Source organism: Mustela lutreola, chromosome 15, assembly GCF_030435805.1.
Source record: "Mustela lutreola isolate mMusLut2 chromosome 15, mMusLut2.pri, whole genome shotgun sequence".
Classification (NCBI taxonomy): Eukaryota; Metazoa; Chordata; class Mammalia; order Carnivora; family Mustelidae; genus Mustela; species Mustela lutreola.
In genome coordinates, this window is record NC_081304.1 from 62,854,614 (window position 1) to 62,877,859 (window position 23,246).

Here is a 23,246-nt window from a genome sequence, read left to right on the forward strand (position 1 = left end):
TTTTCTAAGTAAATATTAACCCCCTTTGACTCTGAATCTCTGGAAAATTCTCAGTTCCCTATTTTCGCTGGCACTGTGACAGGTCCTCATTTCTCCTTCCCACTCCTCTCTATTTATAGTTTTCACATTTTTTTTGGCAGGTTGGCTACAGAACACTCAAAAATTGCAAAGAGAAATGTTGTGTTCTGGACATTCGCCCGAGCATTTTTTTCCAATATTGTCCTTATGCTCTTCTGATCCTCTCTTGAACTGTTGGACTAAAGCAGCTGAGGCTTCCACCAGCAACCAGAGTCATCCTGTCCACTACTGTGGGAACAGAGGGTTTCCATTTAGAACTGCAGACTGAGCCTAAAGTCTGGTGGCCCTTTGGTGACAGGATAGCAGGTATGGGACAGGTGGGACATGGAGGACAAGCATCATGGTAGAGGTCTCCATTCGACCAGGAAAGCTCACAATGAGCCAACAGGTCCATTTCAACATCTTCTGTATTTTCCTTATAACCTGTTTAATTCCAGAGTGGATTTGAGATCATTTAGTTTGATTCTTAAATGTTTCCCATTCCAACCGGAAACAGACTCATCCTACGGGCTCCCAAATTCTGCCTCATCTTCCTAATCAGTTAGTACCCCAAATTGGGTATGATAGTGACAGAACATACTTCCATGTGTATTTTATAACAGACTAGTATTTTATTAGTTTTTTTTCAAACTAATAAGAATGATAAGGGTAACTTTTTTTTTCTTTTAAAGCATAGGCAAAATCACGAAAGACAGGTGTTGTCTCATGTACCCTTCTGGGCTGACCAATTCTATGGGATATTCTGTGCCTTTCTTGTCTTTGAGCTATTTTGCAACTCTATAGATTGTACATAATTGATGTGGATGCAGATGATCTTGTCTAGCTATATGTAAATGAATTTTGTCCACTGGAAGTACAGTTGACCCCCTTTCCTTTGGTAGAAGGCAGTTTTGCATCCATTTGCATTCTATTTGCATATCTATTTGCATCTATCAAAGCAAATTCGTTTAAGTATTACTGATTGTATATGTGTCTGCCTTGAGATTCTTGCTTGAATGGTGGTAACATCTTAGTGGTTCCCGAGCTAATGAATGAATTAAACAAAATCCCTTCAGGCATTCATCTCATATTTGTAAAATGGTCCTTATTTAATCTTTTCAAGAAAATGATACACTAGCAAACCATGACAAGATTCTGGTAAATGAAAAGTGCAATGAAATCAAATCGGAATGAATTTTAGAATTACCTTCAATGTGGCCCACGCTATGCCAGAGGCAGAGAATGAATGAATCTCAAAGACATGGCTTCTGGCCCCCAGGAGTTACAGTAATCTGTGTCAACATTGGCATGCCTGAGAAATGCATGTGACATTCCCTTCAGGGTTTCCCCGGTGGTTCAGTTAATATTTCTCTTCCAAGCTACCCTCTCTTGTAGTGATATCAACTGTGCCCTTGGTTTCAGCTCCCATTCCCTAGCCAACATCTCTCCCACTGATACACGACCATCTGTTTCTTTCCTACCCACCAGGCCCGTGTAACTGACTACCTACTCATGCTATTTCACTGATGCCCCACCTGTGCCTCAAAACCCAGCATGTTCAAAACTTGATTCATCATCGTTTGTGAAAGAATGGCTTATCCTCTTTTGCTTTGTTTCTTTAGAAATGATTCTACCAATGCCAGCGGCATGCACCAGAAACCAGGAAGGAATCATACAGCTGAGCCAACCTGCTGTACTTTAAAACACTTGACCACAATTCTCCAGTGGATACTCAACCCTGGCTTCAAACTCCCTTGTCTCTCCGGTGAGTTTGCTTTCCCTCCTTCAAGACTTGCCTCAACAATCCCTACCCCCACCTCTTCTGAACTATGTCACCTCACTCCCAGCTCCTGTCCTAGGGATGAGGGAGCAGAAGGCAAGCTTAGGACAAAGCAGAAGCTGGCGCCCTACACCCTCTCCCCAAGCCATATGTGTAACATTCCTCATGCACTCCTGGCTGCCCTAAAGGAAAAACGATGCTTAACTGATAGAGATCCCTGTCCTGCAGGACAGGAGTATCCCTCCATCTACGAATGTCCTAGTGACTTACAAGGAAGGAAGAAGCTTTCTCATCTATAGCCTGACTTCCAGACACCCATACCTCAGTTTCCGGAAGCCCTAACATCACCCTACCCTCCATAAAATTGAGGGAGGCTAAGGAGGAGGGAAGTGTAATAAAACTGAATTTCTTCTAAGCCCAAAGCCCACTGACAAGGATGTGTGATAGGAGGAATGTAACATATCTCCAGGAAACTCCCGACTGTCTTCATGCTTTCCCTCATTAGAGGCAAAAACAGCCTTGACTTGACAATAACCAGGTCTCCCTTATCCTGAAATTCTTCTTTAGCATATGACAGTCCTTCTGGACACCCCCTTTGTCCTCACCTTCCTCAGCTCCCAGTCAACCATGCCTCTGTCTGAGCAGCTCTTTCTGCCCTTGGGTTCTGTCCCTGTGTTTTAATAAAACCACCATTTGCACCTAAGACGTCTCAAGAATCCTTTCTTGGACATCGGCTCTGGGCCTCACCCCACCAAACCTCACCTGTGTTCCAAAACTTCATCACTAGTGTGACACTTCAAGAAAATAAAAGCCCTTTGTGCCGGAATTCCCTTATCTTACCACCACCCAATCAAATCTATACCTACATTTGTATCCATTTTTAATTTGTTTTTAGACATTTACTCAACAAATATTTAGTCAGTACCTACTGTGTGCTACACAGTGCCTTGAGTGTTTGTAAATCTGTGGTGAACGACACAGAAAAGTCCTTGGCATCATGGAATTTACATGGTAATTGGAGAAATGTACAAGAAGCACAGAAAGAGTTGAAGACAGAGCAGGTTTATTGAGAAGAGCAGACATCCCCAGCTAGGGTTTGTTCTTCCTTGTGCCTGGGATTTGTTCCTTCCAGCCCTCTCCAGGACTCCACTCCCAGGGTCAATATCAAATTCTTGTTCCAATGGATCCTTCCAGTCAGAAGACAAATGACCTTTTTCTTAAAAACAAAAGGAAAAAACCCAAAACAAAGACTTCCTTTAACCTTCTACCTTCCTATAACAACCTCCATATTTCTCTCCCCACCTCATTCCCAGCATAGCTTGTAAAATATTTGTCTACACCTGTGGGTGTAGGGTACCATGTCCCCAAGGGTAGTTGAAAAATCTCTATAAAGAATCCTTATGTGCAGATCATTTTAAGGGAGTCCATTTCCAGATCCAAACTCCATGTGTGCTCTGTAGGATAGGTGATATGCCCATTCTTGGGTCTGATATCAGGATACTCCTCTCCTTCCTGGAAGATCAAGACACTCCTCTCAGATCTTATTAGAGTGTAGGACTTGGGCTGATACCAAAGTTGAAATACCAGTATTGTTTCAAATAATGCCCTTCTGTGGGCAGTCCTGGGGCTCCACCTTTAGAGCTTACTCTCCTTATTAAGGGTAAAGGTTAACATCGGAAAGGGGATTAGGGCAGATGTTGGAAGTGCTCAGAATATCAATCAGTTTTGGTTAGTGACACTCATTCCTTCATATTTAAATTAAACTACATATTTTTAGGGACATAATAGGGAAAAGCACAAGTAAGGATTTTAATGGTTTCATTCCATTCTAGTATGGTTTGGGAAATAAAATAACAGAAAATGAGACTGTTCTGCTTTAAAAAAAAATCAACTTGTAGCAGGCAAATGTTATTCCAATGAAGTCGATCCTTTTCTTTCTCATTTTCTTTTTAAATATTTATTTATTTATTTAGTAGACACACACACACACACACACACACACACACACACACACAGAACACAAGTAGGGAGAGCGGGGGAGGGAGAAGCAGGCTTCCTGCTGATCAGGAATGTGGGCCTTCATCCCAGGCTCCTGGGATTATGACCTGAGCCAAAGGCAGCTGCTTAGTGACTGAGCCACCCAGGTGCCCTCTATCTCATTTTTTAAATGTTTAATATTTTCAACACCTAGTTAATAAAATATACATATATTATGATGAGAAGTTTATGATTAAAAAGTTCCAGATGTCCACTTAAAAATGTGCAAGGTGTGTGAATTCTCATAGGCGGTCCATGCACCATACACGCCTATCACTAGCAAACGTGAATGTACTCGGTGTCTCTAGGTTCCCGCTTCCTTAGTGCCCTCTTAATCACATGGTTTCTCTTCCTACCATCCTGGACCTGTATTCTCAATTTGCTTCTCTATTTCATCTCTGCCCCTTTGAAGAGCTTGATTCTGGGTCTTCTGTAGCTATGCGTTCGCTCTCTCTCGCTCTCTCTCTCTCCCTCGATCAGGCTTTCACAACCTAGCACTATTGATACCTGGTGGGTGATTCTCTGCTGTGGGGCTGTCCTGTGCCCTGCAGGACAGTTAGCAGCATCTCTGGTCTCTAGCCAGTAGATGCCAGCAGCACCCCCCCCAAGTGGTGACCACCAAAAATGTCGCCAGATATTGTTCAATCGGCCCTGGGAGCAAAACTCCTTGCCTCCCAGCCCCAGTTTTAAAACCACTGATTTGGCTGATTCCATTCAGCATCATTGATTTAAGTTCTTTGTAGAAGCTGAAGGCTCTGAAGTTAATGTCTTTAATCCTAATCCGCCCTTGGAGCTGAGAATCACATGGCCAGCTGCCTGCAGCATATTTCTCCATGAATATGTAACAGGAATCTTATTTTCACCAGGATTTCTATCCTGCTCCCTCCTCACCTGCTCCTGTCCCAGTCTCCCCATCTTAGTAAACAGCATCCCCACCTCCTACTGGCTAAAGCCTCAGCCCCTGGGATAAATTCCCCCTTTCCCTTTTCTCGTATCTAATCCATCAGCAAAACCAACTGATTTGACCTCCAAAACAGAAGTCAGACTTGCTCACTGCTCTTTATATCCATTGCTCCCATTTGAATCCAAACCCTGAAAATTTTTTTGCACTTCAGACACTGTTAACAGTCATTGGTCCCACGACTACACCTACACAAATATTTTACAAGATCACTAATCACCACCAAATTGCCAGATCCAATGATTAACTTTCAGATCTAAATGAATCAACCTGTCAGTCCTATAGACATAGAACTCCCTCCACTTCTCTGGAAATATTCTATCTTTTTCATCGTGATGTTGGCTCTCCCTTCCTCTTCCACACTGGTCAGTGATGATGGCTCCTTTCCTGGCTGGGTTTTCTTGAGCTTCCTGACCTTTAGACATCAGTCCTGTGCTCTGGGACTTGGACCTTCTGCTTGAGTTTTCTGTTGTGTTAAAAAAAAAATTCAGCTGAGTACATTTTAAAGAACCTATTGGCTTTATTCAATGATTCACGAAATGGGCAGCATCCTGCTTTCAGACTGAAAGGAGCTCGGAGGAGCAGTACAAAACGAAAGACTTTTATAGGCAGAAGAGAGGAGGAGCAAGGAAGTCACGTCAGGCAAACAAGGCAGGTTGGTTATGGCCAGGTGACTTGGCTTCTGGGGATGGCAGGGGTCTGAGGGAGTAGGGATCAGGTGGTGTCTGCTTGCCTGGGCTCAGATTCCATTTCTGGGACAGCTGAAATCATAATTAATTCTGGTTTGGGGGACATGGGGCTTAGCATAAGCAACTCCATTTTGGGCCTCTTGTTTTGTTTTTAATAGTTACTTCATAACAAATAATAACAAGTTTAGTAACTTTAAACAGCTCAGTTTACTATCCTACCATCTCTAGCTGTCAGGAGGCCATAAACAGCTTAACCAGGGTCCTCGGCTCTGGGTCTCAATCAAAGGAGGAGAGAAGGCGCCCACCAAGCTGTGTTCTCACCTGCAGGTTCCACTAGGGAAGGCTCTGCTTCCAAACTCGCTCGGGTTGTTGGAAGAACTCATTTCCTTGTAGCTGTGTGATTTGGGGGGCAGCCCATGCTGGGGTGGTCCAGAGAGATTCTCCAGGCTATTAACTGGAAACCATCCTCAGCCCCCAGAGGCTGCTTGCGGTTTCCTGCCATATAACTCTCTCCACAGGTGATTCTGAATTTGGCTCTTTGCTTCTTCAAGTCCAGGACAGCCTCTCACTCCAATCAGTAAAACAGTCTGATTTAATATAATGAGATCATAATAGTGACATCTTCTTACCTTGCCAAATTCTATTGGTTAAAAGCAAGTCCTAAGTCCCATACACACTCCCATCCATACTCACAGGACAAATACCAGGGGACAGATATCATGAAGCTGCCTTATCATGTTGCCAAACACACCTCTGTCCATACTCACTGCATAGGTAAGCCCACTTCTTCTCGGGGCTTGAACCCTATGTCCTAACGGTGCTCATATTTGTGCCTCCAGCCTGGACCTCACCCATGAATGCCAGAGTCGTGTGTTCAGCTGCTGGTTGGGCATCCCCATGTGGATTCAGCCCCCATCTCCAGAACCAAACACCTGTTGCCCATCAAACTTGCTTCTCCCGTCGTCTTTCCCATCTTAGCAAGTGGTAACGTCACTGTTCCAGGGCCTCAGGCCCCCCAAACTGTAAAATCATCCCAACTCTTGTCTTTTCCGCACACTCCACACTTAATATATTTACAAATCCTGCGTGTTTTGTCTTCAATATACATCCAGAATCTCCCCCCTTCTCCCCACCCCTGCATCTACTGCTCTGGTCTGGGACAATACCCCTTCTCACCCAGATCAGTGGTCCTCAACCAGGAGAGTTTTGTGTATCTGCTCCTCCGCAGGGGATTTTGACAGGGTCTGGACACACTTTTCTTTGTCACAACTTGAGAGTAGGAAAGGGCGCTCCTGCGATCTAGTGGTCAGTGCACAGGACAGCTCTCCATAACAAAAATTAATGTGGCCCCAAATGTCAGCAGTATAGAAATCTCAGTCTACATTAATGCAAGAAGCATCCCCACCCCACAACCCCGCAAGTCCGTTCTGCACACAGCAGCCTGAGTGATTCTTTTCTTTTCTCTTTAAGATTTTATTTATTTATTAGACAGAGCGAGAGAGAGATCCATGTAGGCAAAGAGGCAGGCAGTGGGAAAGGGAGAATCAGGCTCCCTGATGAGCAGAGAGCCCAATGCGGGGCTCGATGCCAGGACCCCGAGACCATGACCTGAGCTGAAGGCAGAGGATTAACCCACTGAGCCACCCAGGCGCCCCGATCCTTTTCTAATCTAAATCAAGTCAAGCCTCTTCAAAACCATCCAAGCTCTTCTCATCTGGCACAAAGTTAAAGGCAAATCTTTACAATGGCCTTCAAGACTTTATGTGATCTGACCCCACTACCTTCCTTACCTACCTCCTACCACTTGCCGTCTTGCTCATTTTTTGCCCAGCATTATTGGTCGCTGTGTCATTCTTTAAACACACCAGATGTGCTCCCACCTTGGGCTTACTGTTTGCTTTGTGTGGGATGCTCTTCTCCAAACAGCACAACTGCTTGTTCCTTAATTTCCTCCAGGTCTTTCCTCAAATGAGGGAGACTTCCCTGACACAGTCCCATAGAAAATACCAACCTGCTCCCCTAAACCCCACACCCCATGTCCACTCACTCAGCTTAGTTTCCTTCCTACCCCACATCAACCCCTGATATGTATGTGTATTTATTTGCTTCATTTCTCACTCAACAACTAAAATGAAAACTCCAAGAGGACATCAAATTTATTTTGTCTCTTGTTAACTATTCTGTCTTTAGGGTTTAGAACAGTACCTGACACATAGTAGATGTTCCGTAAATATTGGAGAATGATTTGTTACTATCTTTGCCTTTTCTCTATCCATTCTTTACACAGCAGCCAAAAATGACATTTTAAAAATGCAAAAGGAATCCCATGACCACCCTCCACCCACCAGTGTAAAACCCTTCAACGGCTTTTTGTTGTGCTCAAGCCGCAGCTGACATTCTACAGCCCAGGCCAGATTAAGATTTCAGAGTTCTTAATCACTGGAAAGACGATGGTGTTGTCACCACCAGAGATATTTAAATATTTTTGAAGATTAGATCCCAAAGTAAGTGTGCTAAAAGCCTAGCAATATCCGATTTCACAAACTCAGATTTCATAAAATCTCATTAGTCTTCTCACCTTGTGTAAGTTTAATCTTTCCTCGGCCCCCTTTTCTCTTCTGTTTCAGGCACTCACCATACTTTGCCAGAATGACCATAACGGCCTTCCAACCTGTCATCTCATCTTCAGGAATATGCCCCTTTCCCTCCCCTCCTCACACCAATTCATCCTCTAAACTTATTCTAAGATGATCACTCTAAAATGTGCATCTCACTGTGTCCTTCCCCTACAGGAACTTACTCAATAGCTCCTAAGGACGTGTGAATTTCCTTGGTGTGGTATTTTTACAAGACCCTTTGCTTGCAAGTGGCAGCAATCCAAAGAAAACTGGAGGAACCAAAAGGGAAAAGGAAGCAAACAAACAAAAAACAAAGGAATGTCCAGGTTCCTGTAGGGGTGAATACCACAGAAGTTCATAAAAATCCAAAAGAAGATGGGGTACCTGGGTGGCTCAGTGGGTTAAGCCTCTGCCTTCAGCTCAGGTCATGATCCCAGGGTCCTGGGATCGAGCCCCACATCAGGCTCTCTGCTCTGCAGTGAGCCTGCTTCCTCCTCTCTCTCCCTACTTGTGATCTCTGTCAGATAAATAAAAAAATCTTTTTAAAAAATCAAAAGAAGAGCTGCAGAACTAAAATTTCAGAATCAAGAACTAGGGACTGGAAAACGGCAAAACACTTTTCTCTTTGTCCATGTCCCATGTTTACTCATCTCCATATGGCTGCTTTCTTCTCTGGTCAGACTCTTCAAGTGTCCAGGAAGATGGACATGGCCAGCTCCTGAATCCCATCCAGCAAGACCAGTCACTCGCCTAAAGAGAGAACTTTGTCTTCCTGTCATTTACGTATCAATACCAGGGAGACTCTGATTGGTCCTATTGGTCTAGGGGGAACAATCACTATTTGGGTTAATATGTGTGCCCATCCTCCCCCAGACTGTATAAAGCACATGTGAAATTTTTTTAAATTAACATATAATGTATTATTTGCCCCAAGGGTGCAGGTCTGTGATTCATCTGTGTTACACATTTCACAGAACTCACCATATCACATACCTTCCCCAATGTTCATAACCCAGCCACCCTCTCCAACCCTGCAAACCTCAGTTTGTTTTGTGAGATTAAGTCTGTTATGGTTTGTCTCTCTCCCCAACACAACTTGTTTCATTTTTTCCCTCCCTACCTCCCATGACCCGTTAACCTGCCTTTCAAATTCCTCATATCAGAGAGATCATATGATAATTGCCTTTCTCTCATTGACTTACTTCACGTAGCATAATAACCTCTAGTTCCATCCAAGTCATTGCAAATGGAAATATTTCATTTTTGATGGCTGCATAGTATACCTGTGTGTGTGTGTGTGTGTGTGTGTGTGTGTGTGTGTGTGTGTGTCTGCCTCTGGGTGTCTGTGTTTCAGTGTGTAAAGAGTACCTGGCCATGCCATCGTGGGTGGAGATGCCCCAAGCAGGATCAGGCTTATGAGGGGTTAGATGTCTGGTGGGCAAGTCATGTTCAAACACCAGTTTAAGGCTGGTTAAGTGGGATTGGATGTGGGGTCTACACCCTTCTGCCCAAGGTTTATCCTGAGACCCTGAGGGGATGGGTCCATGACCCAGGAGCTCAGCTAACCCTAACAGTAACCACTAACCCTGACCCTGACACTGATGTGAGCCTGCCCCAAATGCTAACCCAAGCTCTGACCCGACCCTGACCCTGACCCGGACTGTGATCCTGACCTGAACACTAAACCTAAACCTAAGGCTGACACTGACCCTTATTGGACCCTGAACCTAAACCTAACGCTGACATTAACATAACCATGACTCATACCTAACCATGACCCTGACCCTGACCCTAATCCTAACCCTGAGGCTGACCTAACAATGACGCTAACCCTAAACCTGACCGTGATTGTGAGCCTGACCCTATCCATAAACCTAAAGGCAATTCTAACCATGACCCTAATATGGACCCTGAACCTAAACCGAACGCTGACCCTAAACCTAACACTAACCACTACCCTAAACCAAACCCTAACCCTGACCTTACGCTATCTAACCCTAACCCTAAACATAACCCTACTTCTAACTCTAAATCTAACACCAATCCCAAACCCTACTGCCAAAACCTAACTGTGACACTGAATCAAAAATTGACCCTAAACCAAAGCCTGACCCTAAAACTGACCCTGGCCCTGATCTTCATGTGACCCTGACCCTGACCCTATGCCTAACCATGACACTAACACTGACCACTACATAATCATGTCCCTGACCCGAATGTGGACTTTAATCCATACCTGAACCTGACAGTACACCTGACACTGGCGCTAAACTTCACAATGACACTGACCCAGACCATGACAATAAAACTACCCTGACCCTAACAGTCACCCAGACCCTGACATGAACACTAAACCTGACCCTGACTGTGAGCCTGACCCTAACTCTAACCCTAAATGTAGCCCTGACCCTGACACTAACACGGGCCCTACCCCGAATCCTATCGCTGAAGCTAACCCTAACACTAACCCATAACCCTACCACGGACCCTGATCCTAACAAGTTCTAACCCTAACCGTCAACCAAACGCTAACCCTAACACTAACCCTAAACTTTAACAATAACCCTGACCCTATACCTGACTATGATCCTAACTCTAACCCTGAACTTTGCCTATACCAGACCCTGACTCTAAACCTGACCCTGGCCCTGACACTAAACTAACCATGATCCTAACAATGACCACTATATAACCCTGTCGCTGACCCGAATGTGGAGTTTAAACCAATATGTGATCCTGACCGTAAACCTGACACTGGCCCTAGACTTCACCCTGTCCCTGACCCAGGTAAAGACCATAAACCTAACCCTGACACTAACAGTGACGCTGACCTTAACACTAACCCTGAAACTGAATGTGAGCCTGACCCAAACTATAACCCTAAACGTAACCCTGACCCTGACACTAACACGGTCCCTGAACCGAAACCTAATCCTGAAACTAACCATAAAACTAAACCCTAGATTGTCCCTGATACTGATCGCACCCGGTCTAACCCAAACCCTCAACCTACCTCTAACCCTAACCCTAATCCCACTTTAACAATAAACCTGACCATCTCCCTGACCCTGATCATAACCCTAACTCTGAACTTTGCCTATGTCAGACCTTAACCTTAAACCTGACCCTGGCCTTGACCTAAACACTGACCCTAACCCTGACTGTAACCTAAATCTGACCCAATCCGTGATCCTGAAAAGAATCGTAACCCTAAAGCTAACCCTGATCCTGAACCTACTCATGAAACAGAACCTAAACATAAAGCTGAACTTACCATAACCATGAACCTAACCCTGACCCTGACACTAACACTGACACTAAACCTGTCCCAAACCTAACCCTGACACAGACATGAACCTTGCCCCCAAACCAAAACTAGAATCTGACCCTCAATCTAACCATGACCCTGAACCTGACCCTATACCTAACCGTCACCCTAACAGTGACCCTGAACCTGACTCTGACCGTAACGTTAACCCTGACCCTACTGTGAGCTAACCCTAAACCTAACCATGAACCTAACCCTAACACTGACCCCTACCCTAAGCCTTATGCTAACCCTGACCCCAATGACGTCTAACACTAACCTTGACCCTACGTCTTTCTTAACCCTAACCCTAACACTAACCTAGACTAAAACCAGCCCTGTTCCTTCCAGCGGGGACAACAGCTGCACCCAGGCTTCCCACGGGCTGGGTGGAGGCTGTATGCGGGTCACTGGATGGGCCCTGCATTGAGTGGAGTGTGAGCCTCGAACAGCTTGGGGACCGGCGGCTCAGGGAGCTCTGGTGGAGCAGGAAGTTCGGTAAGGAGCCCTCAGGCAGTGGTGACCTCACTACCGTGATGACAGAGCCCAACGGAATTGGAACCCACGTATCCAGGCACCCCATTACAGAGAAAACCTCCATGCCCAGATCACTTCAAGGCACATCCTAAAGAAAGCGACATGTTCTTCTGCTGTACTGAAGCCGAGAGGATGCAGGGAGAAGAGAGCTCACCCGCCAGAATTGTCCCCTCCCTGTCAGGTCATATCAGGTTTCCCCAACGCCTCAGGCACTTTGGCTAATAAAATCAAAAGGTGACACGAGGGGGCTCAGAGTCAGAGAGTCCCACACCATCTGATCCACCGGTGTAGCCCTTGGTCTCCTCACCGACTCTGTGTGTGTGTGTGTGTGTGTGTGTGTGTGTGTGTGTGCCTCTGGGTGTCTGTGTGTCTGTGTGTAAAGAAGACCTGTCCATGCCATCGTGGGTGGAGATGCCCCAAGCAGGATCAGACTGATGAGGGGTTAGATGTCTGTCTGGTGGGCAAGTCATGTTCACACCCCAGTTTAAGGCTGCTTAAGTGGGATCGGGTGTAGGGTCTACACCCTTCTGCCCAGGGTTTATCCTGAGACCCTGAAGGGATGGGTCCATGACCCAGGATCGGGCTAACCCTAACAGTAACCACTAACCCTGAGCCTGACACTGACTGTGAGCCCGCCCCAAACTCTAAACCAAGCCATGACCCTGACCCTGACGCTGACTGTGATCCTGACCCTAACCCTAAACCTAAACCTAAGCCTGACAATGACCCTGATGTGGACCCTGAACCTAAACTTAACTCTGATATACCGTAACCATGACTGAAACATAACCAGGACCCTGACCCTGGCCCTAATCCTAACCATGACGCTGACCTAACGCGCACCCTAACCCTATGCCTGACCGTGACTGAGAGCCTGACGCTAACCCTAAACCTGAAGGTAACTCTAACCATGACCCTCTACGGACCCTGAACCTAAACCTAACGCTGACCCTGACCCTAACACCAACCCCTACCCTAAACCAAACCCTAACCCTGACCTTACGCTGTCTAACCCACCCTAACAATAACCCTACTTCTAAATCTAACCCAAACCCCATCCCAACCCCTACCGCCAAAACCTAAGTGTGACACTGAACCGAATATTGACCCTATACCAAAGCCTGACCCTCAAACTGACCCTGGCCCTGACCTTCATCTGACCGTGACCCTGACCCTAATCCAAACCATGACACTAACACTGACCACTACAAAAACCTGTCCCTGACCCGAATGTGGACTTTAAACCAATACCTGATCCTACCGTAAACCTGACACTGGCCCTAGACTTCATCCTGACCCCGACCCAGGCAAAGACCATAAACCTAACTCTGACTCAAACAATGACCCTGACCCTGAACCTAACACTAAACCTGACACTGAATGTGAGCCTGACCCTAACTCTAACCCTAAATGCAACCTTGACCCTGACACTAACATGGGCTCTGACCAGAAACCTAATGCTGAACCTAACCGTATAACTAACCCCTAACATTATCCCTGACAATGACCCTAACCAGGTCTAATCCTAACCCTCAACCTACCTCTAACCCTAACCCTAACCCCACTTTAACAATTATCCTGACCCTCTCCCTGAACCTGATCATAACCCTAACTCTGAACTTTGCCTACATCACAACTTAACCTTAAAACTGACCCTGGCCTTGACCTTAACACTGACCCTAACCCTGACTGTAAACCTAACTCTGAGCCAATCCGTGAGCCTGAACAGATTAGTAACCCTAAAGCTAACCCTGATCCTGAACCTACTCAAAAAACAGAACCTAAACATAAAGCTGACCTTACCATAACCGTGAACCTAACCCTGACCCTGACCCTAACCCTGACACTACACCTGTCCCAAACTTAATCCTGACCTGACATGACCTTGCCCCTAAACCAAAACTGGAACCTGACCCTAAAACTGACCATGACCCTGAACCTGACCCTAAACCTAACCATTAGCCTAACACTAACCCTGAGTCTGACTCTGACCGTAACGCTAACCCTGAACCTACTGTGAGCCAGACCCTAAAACTAACCATGAACTTAACCCAAAACTGACCCCTACCCTAAACCTTACGCTAACCCTGACCCCAAAGACGTCTAACCCTAACCCTGACCCTAAGTCATTCATAACCCTAACCCTAACACTAACCAGGTCTAAACCCAGCTCTGTTCCCTCCAGCGGGGAAAACAGCTGCACGCTGGCCTCCCAGGGGCTGGGGGGAGGCTGTATGGGGGTCACAGGATGGGCACTGCATTGAGTGGAGTGTGAGCCTTGAGCAGCGTGGGGACCGGCGGCTCAGGGAGCTCTGGTGAAGCAGGAAGTTCGGTAAGGAACCCCCAGGCAGTGGTGACCTCACTTCCTTGACGAAGGGCCCAACGGAATTGGAACACACGTATCCAGGAATCCCATTACAGAGAAACGCCCTCCCCAGCTCTGTCTAGGCACATCCTAAAGGAAGCGACATGTTCTTCTGCTGTACTGAAGCCGAGAGGATGCAGGGAGAAGAGAGCTCGCCCGCCAGACAAGTCCCCTCCCTGGCAGGTCATATCGGGTTTCCCCAACGTCTCAGGCCTTTTGGCTAATAAAATCAAAAGGGGACACCAGGGGGCTCAGAGTCAGAGAGTCCCACACCGTCTGATCGACCGGTGTAGCCCTAGGTCTCCTCCCCGTCTGTGTGTGTGTGGGGGGGTGAGCCTCTGTGAGTCTGTGTGTCTGTGTGTAAAGAGGTCCTGGCTATGCCAACGAGGGTGGAGATGCCCCAAGCAGGATCAGGCTGATGAGGGTTTAGATATCTGGTGGTCAAGGCATGTTCACGCTCCAGTTTAAGGCTAGTTAAGAGGGATCGGGTGTAGGGTCTACACCCTTCTGCCCAGGGTTTATCCTGAGACCCTGAACGGATGGGTCCATGACCCAGGATCGGGGCTAAACCTAACAGTAACCAGTAACCCTGACCCTGTCCCTGACACTGATGTGAGCCTGCCCCAAACCCTAACCCAAGCCCTAACCCTGACCCTGACCCTGACCCTGACTGTGATCCTGACCTGAACCCTAAACCTAAACCTAAGCCTGACACTGACCCTGATGTGGACCCTGAACCTAAACCTAACTCGGACATTACGGTAACAATGATTCAAACCTAACCAGGAGTTTGACCCTGATGCTAATCCTAACGCTGACGCTGACATAACCCGGACACTAACCCTACCCCTGACCTTGAGAGTGTGCTTGACCCTAACACTAAACCTAATGGTAACTCTAACCGTGACCCTAATAAGGACCCTGAACCTACACATCATGCTGACCCTGACCTTAACACTAACCCCTAACCTAAACAAAACCCTAACCCTGACCTTACACTGTCTATCCCTAACCCTAACCATAACCCTACTTCTAACTCTAACCCTAACCCCAATCCCAAACCCTACTGCCAAAACGTAACTGTGTCACTGAACCAAACATTGACCCTATACCCTGCCCCTGACCTTTACCTGACCCTGACTCTGAATCTAATCCTAACCTTGACACGAACTCTGACCACTACATAACCGTGTCCCTGACCCGAATGTGGACTTTAAACCAATACCTGAACCTGACCCTAAAAAAGACACTGGTGCTAAACTTCACACTGACCCTGACCCAGACCATGACGATAACCTAACCCTGACCCTTACAGTGACCCCAACAATCAACTGAACACTAAACCTGACCCTGACTGTGAGCCTGAACCCTACTCAAACCCTAAATGTAACCCTGACCATGACACTAACATGGGCCCTCCCCCAAATCCTATCTCTAAACCTAACCCTAACACTAACCCCTAACCCTACCACGGACCCTGACCCTAACAAGTTCTAACTCTAACCGTCAAACTAACACTAAACGTAAAACTAACCCTAAACTTTAACAATAACCATGACCCTATACCTGACTAAGATCATAACCCTAACCCTGAACTTTGCCTATACCAGAGCCTGACCCTAAACCGGACTCTGGCCCTGACCCTTAACCTAACCATGACCCTAACAATGACCACTACATAACCCTGTCCCTGACCCGAATGTGGACTTTAAACCAATACCTGATCCTGACCGTAAACCTGACACTGGCCCTAGACTTCACACTGACCCCAACCCAGTCAAAGACCAGAAACCTAAGTCTGACCCTAACAGTGACCCTGACCCTCACCCTAACATTAAACCTGATACTGAATGTGAGCCTGAACTTATCTCTAACTTTAAACGTAACCCTGACCCTGACACTAACACGGGCCCTGACCCGAAACCTAACGCTGAATCTCACCCTAAAAAAACCCCTAAAATTATCCCTGACACTGACCCTAACGCAGTCTAAACCTAAGCCTCAAACTACCTCTAAACCTAATTCTAACCCCACTTTAACAATTATCCTGACCCTCTCCCTGAACCTGATCATAACCCTAACTCTGAACATTGCCTATGTCAGACCTTAACCTTAAAACTGACCCTGGCCTTGATCTTAACACTGACCATAACCCTGACTGTAAACCTAACTCTGACACAATCCGTGAGCCTGAATAGATTAGTAACCCTAAAGCTAACCCTGATACTTAACCTACTCATAAAACAGAACCTAAACATAAAGCTGACCTTACCATGACCATGAACCTAACACTGACCCTGACCCTAACCCTGACACTAAACCTGTCCCAAACCTAACGCTGACGTGACATGACATTGCCCCCAAACCAAAACTTGAACCTGACCCTAAAACTGACCATGACCCTAAACCTGACCCTAAACCTAACCGTGAGCCTAACACTGACCCTGAGCCTGACTCTAACCGTAACGCTAATCCTGAACCTACTGTGATCCTGACCCTAAACCTAACCATGAACCTACCCCTAACCCTGACCCCTACCCTAAGCCTTACGCTAACCCTGACCCCAAAGACGTCTAACCCTAACCCTGAACCTACGTCTTTCTTAGCCCTAACCCTAACACTAAACTGGGGACAGGTGGCTCAGGGAACTCTGGTGGAGCAGGAAGTTCAGTAAGGAGCCCCCAGGTAGTCGTGACCTCACTTCCTTGACGACAGAGACCAACGGAATTGGAACCCACGTATCCAGGCACTCCATTACAGAGAAAACCGCCATGCCCAGCTCATTTCTAGGCACATTAAAGGAAGCGACATGTTCTCTGTTGTACTAAAGCCGAGATGATGCAGGGAAAAGAGAGCTCGACCGCCAGACACGTCCCCTACCTGGCAGGTCATATCAGGTTTCCCCAACGCCGCAGGCCCTTTGGCTAATAAAATTAAAAGGTGACGCCAGGGGGCTCAGAGTCAGAGAGTCCCACACATCTTTTCCAATTGTGTAGCCCTAGGTCTCCTCCCTGTCTCTGTGTGTGTGTGTGTGTGTGCGAGTGCCTCTGGGTGTCTGTGTGACTGTGTGTAAAGAGGACCTTGCCATGCCATCTTGGGTGGAGATGCCCCAAGCAGGATCAGACTGACGAGGGGTTAGATGTCTGGTGGGCAAGTCATGTTCACACCCCAGTTTAAGGTTGGTTAAGTGGTATCGGGTGTAGGGTATACACCCTTCTGCCCAGGGTTTATCCTGAGACCCTGAAGGGATGGGTTCATGACCCAGGAGCGGGGCTACCCTAACAGTAACCACTAACCATGACCCTGACACTGATGTGAGCCTGCACCAAACACTAACCCAAGCCCTGACCCTGACTCTGACCATGACCCTGACCTGAACCCTAAACCTAAACCTAAGCCTGACACTGACCCTGATGTGGACCCTGACCCTAAACCTAACTCTGACATTAACCGTAACCATATTTCAAAAGTTACTAGGACCCAGACCCTAACCCTACTCCTAACCCTGATGCTGACCTAACCCGGACCCTAATCCTACCCCTGACCGTGACAGTGTGCTTGACCCTGACACTAAACCTAATGGTAACTCTAATCATGACATTAATTAGGATGTTAACCTTCACATCATGCTGACCCTGACCTTAACACTAACCTCTAACCTAAACCAAAACTAACCCTGACCTTACGCTGTCTATCCCTAACCCTAACCATAACCCTATTTCTAACTCTAACCCTAACCCCAATCCCAAACCCTACCGCCAAAACCTAACTGTGACAGTGAACCAAACATTGACCCTATACCAAAGCCTAACTCTCAACCTGACTTTGGCCGCCCTGATCTTTACAGGACCCTGACTCTGACCCTAATCCTAACCTTGACACTAACCCTGACAACTACATAACCCTGTCCCTGACCCAAATGTGGACTTTAAACCAATACCTGAAACAGACCCTAAACCGGACACTGGCGCTAAACGCGACCCTGACCCTGACCCAGACCATGACGATAACCTAACCCTGACCCTTACAGTGACCCCGAAAAACAACTGAACACTAAACCTGACCCTGACTGTGAGACTGAACCCTAATTAAACCCTAAATGTAACCCTGACCCTGACACTAACATGGGTCCTCCACCGAATCCTCTCTCTGAACCTAACCCTAAAGCTAACCACTAACCCTACCACGGACCCTGACCCTAACAAGTTCTAACCCTAACCGTCGACCAAACGCTAAATGTAAAATTAACCCTAAACTTAACAATAACCCTGACCCTATACCTGACTATGATCATAACCCTAACCCTGAACTTTGCCTATACCAGACCCTGACCCTAAACCGGACACTGGCCCTGACCCTTAACCTAACCATGACCCTAACAATGACCACTACATAACCTTGTCCCTGACCCGAATGTGGACTTTAAACCAATACCTGATCCTGACCGTAAGCCTGACACTGGCCCTAGACTTCACCCTGACCCAGGCCCAGGCAAAGACCAGAAACCTAACCCTGACCCTAACAGTGACCCTGACCCTGAACCTAACACTAACCCTGACACTGAATGGGAGCCTGAACCTATCTCTAACCCTAAACGTAACCCTGACCCTGACACTAACACGGGCCCTGACCCGAAACCTAATGCTGAACCTAACCCTAAAACTAACCCCTAACATTATCCCTGACACTGACCCTAACCCGGTCTAACCCTCACCTGCAACCTACATCTAACCCTAAACCTAACCCCACTTTAACAATAATCCTGACCCTCTCCCTGACCCTGATCATAACCCTAACTCTGAACTTTGCCTATGTCAGACCTTAACATTAAACCAGACCCTGGCCTTGACCTTAATACTGACCCTAACCCTGACTGTAAACCTAACACTGACCCAATCCGTGAGCCTGAACAGATTAGTAACCCTAAGCTAACCCTGATCCTGAACCTACTCATGAAACAGAACCTAAACATAAAGCTGACCTTACCATAACCATGAACCTAACCCTGACCCTGACCCTAACTCTGACACTAAACCTGTCCCAAACCTAACCCTTACCTGACATGACCTTGCCCCCAAACCAAAACTTGAACCTGACCCTAAAACTGACCATGACCCTGAACCTGACCCTATACCTAACTGTCAGCCTAACAGTGACCTGAGCCTGACTCTGACCGTAACGCTAACCCTGAACCTACTGTGATCCTGACCCTAAACCTAACCATGAACCTAACCCTAACCCTGACCCCTACCCTAAACCTTACGCTAACCATGACACCAAAGACGTTTAACCCTAACCCTGACCCAAAGTCAACTTAACCCTAACTCTAACACTAACCTGGTCTAAACCCAGCTCTTTTCCCTCCAGCGGGGAAAACAGCTGCACGCAGCCCTCCCAGGGGCAGGGGGGAGGCTGTATGGGGGTCACAGGATGGGCACTGCATTGAGTGGAGTGTGAGCCTTGAGCAGCTTGGGGACCGGTGGCTCAAGGACCTCTGGTGGAGCAGGAAGTTCAGTAAGGAGCCCCCAGGTAGTCGTGACCTCACTTCCTTGACGACAGAGCCCAACTGAATGGGAACCCACGTATCCAGGCACCCCATTACAGAGAAAACCGCCATGCCCAGCTCATTTCTAAGCACATCCTAAAGGAAGCGACATGTTCTCTGTTGTACTAAAGCCGAGAGGATGCAGGGAAAAGAGAGCTTGCCCGCCAGACACGTCCCCTACCTGGCAGGTCATATCAGGTTTCCCCAACGCCTCAGGCCCTTTGGCTAATAAAATTAAAAGGTGACACCAGGGGGTTCAGAATCAGAGAGTCCAACACCTCTTATCCACTTGAGTAGCCCTAGGTCTCCTCCCTGACTGTGTGTGTGTGTGTGTGTGTGTGTGTGTGTGTGTGTGTGTGCCTGTACCTCTGGGTGTCTGTGTGTCTGTGTGTAAAGAGGACCTGGCCATGCCATCCTGAGTGGAGATGCCCCAAGCAGGAGCAGGCTGATGAGGGGGTATATGTCTGGTGGGCAAGTAATGTTCACACCACAGTTTAAGGCTGGTTAAGTGGGATCGGGTGTAGGGTATACACCCTTCTGCACAGGGTTTATCCTGAGACCCTGAAGGGATGGGTCCATGACCCAGGAGCGGGGCTAACCCCAACAGTAAACACTAACCGTGACCCTGACACTGACTGTGAGCCTGCGCCGAACCCTAACCCTAACCCTGACCCTAACCCTAAACCTGACCGCGACTGTGAGCCTGACGCTAACCCTAAACCTAAAGGTAACTCTAACCATGACCCTAATATGGATCCTGAACCTAAACCTAACGCTGACCCTGACCCTAACATTAACCCCTACCCTAAACCAAACTCTAACCCTGACCTTACGCTGTCTAACCCTAACCCTAACCATAACCCTACTTCTAACTCTAACCCTAACCCCAATCCCAAACCCTACCGCCAAAACCTAACTGTCACACTGAACCAAACTTTGAACCTAACCAAAGCCTGACACTAAAACTGACCCTGGCCCCGACTTTCACCTAACCCTGACCCTAATCCTAACCATGACACTAACACTGACCACTACATAATCTTGTCTCTGACCCGAATGTGGACTTTAAATCAATACTTGAACCTGACCCTAAACGTGACACTGGCGCTAAACTTCACCCTGACCCTGACCCAGACCATGGCCATAAACCTAACCCTGACCCTTACAGTGACCCCGACCCTCACCTGAACACTAAACCTGAACCTGACTGTGAGCCTGATCTTAACTCTAACCCTAAATGTAACACTGACACTGACACTAACTCGGCCCCTCCCCCGAATCCTATCACTGAACCTAACCTTAACACTAACCCCTAACCCTACCACGGACCCTGTCCCTAACAAGTTCTAAACATAATCGTCAAACTAATGTTAACCCTAACACTAACCCTAAACTTTAACAATAACCATGACCGTATACCTGACTATGATCATAACCCTAACCCTGAAATTAGCCTATACCAGACCCTGACCCTAAACCTGACACTGGCTTGAGCCTAATCCTAACCATGACCCTAACACTGACCACTACAAAACCCTGTCCCACCCTAATGTGGACTTGAAACCAATACCTGATCCTGCCCGTAAACCTGACACTGGCCCTAGACTTCACCCTGACCCTGACCCAGGCAAAGACCAGAAACCTAACCCTGACCCTAACAGTGACCCTGACCCTGACACGAAAAATAACCCTGACACTGAATGGGAGCCTGACCCTAACTCTAACCCTAAACGTACCCTGACCCTGACACTAACACGGGCCCGGATCCGAAACCTAATGCTGAACTTAACCCTAAAACTAACCCCTAACATTATCGCTGACACTGACCCTAACCGGGTCTAACCCTAACCTGCAACCTACCTCTAACCCTAACCCTAACCCCACTTTAACAATAATCCTGACCCTATCCCGGACCCTGATCAAAACCCTAACTCTGAACTTTGCCTAACTCAGACCTTAACCTCACCTGACACTGGCCTTGACCTTACACTGACCCTAACCCTGAGTGTTAACCTAACTCTGACCCAATCTCTGATTCTGGACAGAATCTTAGACCTAAAGCTAACCCTGTTCCTGAACCTATGCATAAAACAGAACCTAAACATAAAGCTGACCTTACCATAACCATAAACCTAAACCTGACCCTGACCCGAACCAGGGGGCTCAGAGTCAGAGAGTCCCACACCTTCTGATCCACGGGTGTAGCCTTAGGTCTCCTCCCCGTCTCTCTGTGTGTGTGTATGTGTGTGTGTGTGCGTGTGTGCCTCTGGGTGTTTGTGAGTCTGAGTGTAAAGAGGAGCTGGCCATGCCATCGTGGGTGGAGATGCCCCAAGCAGGATCAGGCTGATGAGGGGTTAGAGGTCTGGTGGGCAAGTCATGTTCACACCCCAGTTTAAGGCTGGTTAAGTGAGATTGGCTGTAGGGTCTACACACTACTGCCCAGGGTTTATCCTGAGACCTTGAAGGGATGGGTCTATACCCAGGAGCGGGGCTAACCCCAACAGTAACCACTAACCCTGACCCTGACCCTGACTGTGATCCTGACCTGAAACCTAAACCTATACCTAATCCTGACACACACCCTGATGTGGACCCTGAACCTAAACCTAATGCTTATATTACTGTAACCAAGACTCATACCTAACCATGACACTGAGCCTGACCCATATCCTAACCCTGACGGTGACCCTACCCTGACCCAACCCTAAACCTGACCGCAACTGTGAGCCTGACGCTAACACTAAACCTAAAGGTAACTCTAACCATGACCCTAATTCGGACCCTAACCTAAACCTAACGCTGACCCTGACCCTAACACTAACCCCTACCCTAAACCAAACCCTAACCCTGACCTTACACTGTCTAACCCTAACCCTAACCATAACCCTACTTCTAACTCTAACCCTAACCCCAATCCCAAAACCTACCACCAAAACCTAACTGTGACACTGAACCGAACATTGACCCTAAACCAAAGCCTGACCCTAAACCTGACCCTGGCTCTGACTTTCACCTGACCCTGACCCTGACCCTAATCCTAACCATGACACTAACACTGACCACTACATAATCTTGTCCCTGACCTGAATGTGGACTTTAAACCAATACCTGAACCTGAACCTAAACCTGACACTGGCGCTAAACTTCACCCTGACCCTGACCCAGACCATGACCATAAACTAACCCTGACCCTAACAGTGACCTCGATCCTCACCTGAACACTAAACCTGACCCTGACTGTGAGCCTGACCCTAACTCTAACCCTAAATGTAACCCTGACCCTGACACTAACACGGGCCCTTCCCCGAATCCTATTGCTGAACGCAACCCTAACACTAATCCCTAACCTA

The 23,246-nt window shown here is 47.3% G+C and overlaps 1 long non-coding RNA gene across 1 annotated transcript; it reads left to right on the forward strand.

Moving 5' to 3' along the window:
• Positions 1-332: 332 nt before the first annotated feature.
• On the forward strand, positions 333-2,332 carry LOC131816306 (uncharacterized). The gene is made up of 2 exons (XR_009348007.1): positions 333-384; positions 1,680-2,332. It is a non-coding gene; the product is annotated as an uncharacterized LOC131816306 (long non-coding RNA).
• Positions 2,333-23,246: the final 20,914 nt, after the last annotated feature.